This window comes from Pyxicephalus adspersus, chromosome 1, assembly GCF_032062135.1.
Source record: "Pyxicephalus adspersus chromosome 1, UCB_Pads_2.0, whole genome shotgun sequence".
Lineage (NCBI taxonomy): Eukaryota > Metazoa > Chordata > Amphibia > Anura > Pyxicephalidae > Pyxicephalus > Pyxicephalus adspersus.
The window spans coordinates 102431583-102434625 of record NC_092858.1 but is presented as its reverse complement, the minus strand read 5'-3'; positions in this window follow the sequence as shown (position 1 = coordinate 102434625).

Here is a 3043-nt window from a genome sequence, read left to right as displayed (position 1 = left end):
TTTGTTATATCTGAAAAACAAAAAAAAAATATTTTCATTGTTTGTAATAGGTACATGTATTAGACCTGAGAGAAATCATTCGGGTGTAAAATAGGTATAGTTTCTTAATGCATATGGAATCACAAAAGATGACGCCATCTAATTCTTATACTATCGTATAACAACATTAAATATAATGTCTCGTTAGAATATATAAAAAATGTATATTTCTCACCAGACTGCACAACTTATTCAATAACATTGACTTTAAGCTAAAACAGAATTGGACTCTCGTTAAAAGAATACTCAGGTCTGTAACTAAGCTCCATACACATACATTTTCGATGCTGGAAACAAAAATTCATGATCGTTTCTAGTTATGTACACACAGCACCTGTTCTGTTCTATGGTGGCAATATTGAGTTTGAAGATAAGTTCAAGCATTCCATCTTAATCCTGCAAATGGGGGACTCAAAGCAACCAGAGGGAGAGGACAAACATATCCCATATACTGATGCACAACCCTTACTTTCTTTTGAGTAGAAAAAGGACAGTGAGCAGGGTGTGTCAGTGAGCATGGTCAGTCATCCCAGGTCTTGTCTGAAGATGGGGGAAGAGATATGTAGAAGAAAAGATGTCACCTCCCACTACTTGCTGGTCAGTATGTTATAGAAAATGATGCGCTTGCCCAACATGGGTCGAAGGCATTGTACAGCAGAGCTACAGACAGGTAGGAGAGGTAGAGGATGAAGTTACGCAGCAGAAATATCCTGGGAGAGGGAGCAGGATGTCAAAAACGAACAAGGCCTCATTGCAGTGCATGTTAGCAACTCCAATATCTATTCATTTGGGTGTTTGGTTTTGTCCAGAAGGCAATTTATAAATATTGTCATTTGCAATATCTACTAGCAGCATTTGAAATTGGACAGGAATATTTACAACTTGTGGTACCACCAACAAATATGGAAGATTCACCCTTCTCTGTCACCTGTGTGCCTTTATCCTCAATCTCCTTCTCCTTGTCTGCCACCCCTACATTGGAAACTGGTGGTTTGTTATGGTCTCAAGATAATCACTACAGCAGGGAACATCTAGGGAACATGGTGAAAACTCAAAAAAAGGAGAAATGTGTGGCCCCTGCACTCAGTGTTTTTTGTCTGTAGTTGGCAGCACAGTCTTGCCTAGCACAACTTATTTCCCACTGAAATGGTGGCCAGATGTTGCCCCTGCCCTTTATAGTGATGCAGGCCTCTAATAGAACATCTGCAAGCACAAAACATTTTTTTTTTTTTTATCGAATCTTGCGATCCATGCTAAAACACACCCCGTGAACGGTAACAAAGTGATAGTGCAAAAACACCACACAAAAAACGTGCACTGGGGTACTATTTGGTAATCCCTCCTCAAAAGAGGAAGGGCCACCCTTTTCTCCAAACCCTCCGAAGCGAAGCTCCAGACGAGGGCTGGATACTAAGCCCACCCAGCCAAAGCCGGGATGGGGACACATGCCCCCTGACCAAAGCCAGAGAGGGGCCTTTTCTCTCTGGGACCCATGCAGGTCCCACAAGATACTAAACTGGGAGCTCTCCCGAAGAGAGACTCCCACTGAGGGAGAGCGCCTGGTTTTTAGGCCAAGGCACTCTCCAAGACTTCAGGGCCAGCCCATAAGGGAATAGCACCCTCCATCAAAAAGTGGCACACAAATACCACACCAGTGACAGTGACAAAACAGAAAAAAACCAAATACTGACTGATACACTAGAGCATTAGAGATTAGTCCACCTGAATCTTGTGTCTATATGTAGAATGTGCTCAGTTTTGGTGGGTGTGATGTTAGGGAGAGTACCAATAATAGATTCCCTCTTAAATGTACAACAGTAGAAGCTAGATTCTCTCTTTGGGCACAGGAACATAAATTCTCCTTTATCTCTCTGTCATCAGATAACCCACCAGCACATATTTCCAAATCTGCTAGTTTACACCAGGCATTGCAAATTTTGGGATTTTATGTTGTCATAAAACTCAGGATCTGGCAGAAAAGGGTAGTGAAGTGGGCTCTGACTCACCTCTAAGCTGTATTCAGGAACATATTTATTAATAATCATCATTTTTCCATCACACAATTTTATACAAAGTAGTATGTTGCTGATATATAGCCATTTCATTAGGGCGAGCATTTTGAGATCAAGAACTAGTCTCCTAGGCCTCAGGAAAGCCTGGAAACTCTTTAGCTGTTTTGGTGAACCATAAGTCCTAAACATGCCTAGTTTGGTCTCGTTGAACTCTATATTTTGTGCTAACTAATAATCTGCTGGTTCCCAGTTCATAAAATCATGACCTGTCAAATATGAATCTGTCTATTATAAAAGCATACTAGGTGTGTGTAGGGATGAAGGGATGAGTTTTTAAAACTCGATCTCGCGGCCGAGTGTAAACTCACTGATCGAGCTTGAACTTAAAAAAAAAAGAACGGCAGCGCCGGCTGCATTCATTGATCAGCTTAGTGTGTGATCCCCAGCACTGGAGGTTAAATGGGTTACAAGTCTCTCCATTAAAAACCTCTAGTGCTCTCTGATTGGGGAATGCTTTTCTTAGCCAATCAGGGAGCACTAGGGGTTTTGAATCGGGATACTTGTCCCCATTAACCCGCTAGTGCCAGGGATCGCAATCAGGATTCCCAGGGCTGCAAGAATGATTGCAGCTCTGAGAATCCTCTGCGATCCTGGGGCACTAGAGATTAATTAACCTCTGGTGCTCAGGGATCGCAGTGGAACTGCAGAAGAACTCTCAATGGAGTTTCTCCATGGCCGCTTTTATTGAGAACAGTGTGCGTTCCCCGGCACTAGAGGTTAATTTCCCTCTAGTGCCCCGGGGATCGCAAACAGGAGGATTCCCAGGGAATCCTGTGAATCCCCTGTAAATCCTCCTGTTATAATTTGTTCGTTCTCCCGATGGTTTCGCGAAATCGGTTTGCCGAAATTTCGCTGAACCATCAGAAGTTCAAGGAAAAAGAGCATCATAATCTATGTGAACACACCTCCAAGTCCTCCTACATGTTGTTGGC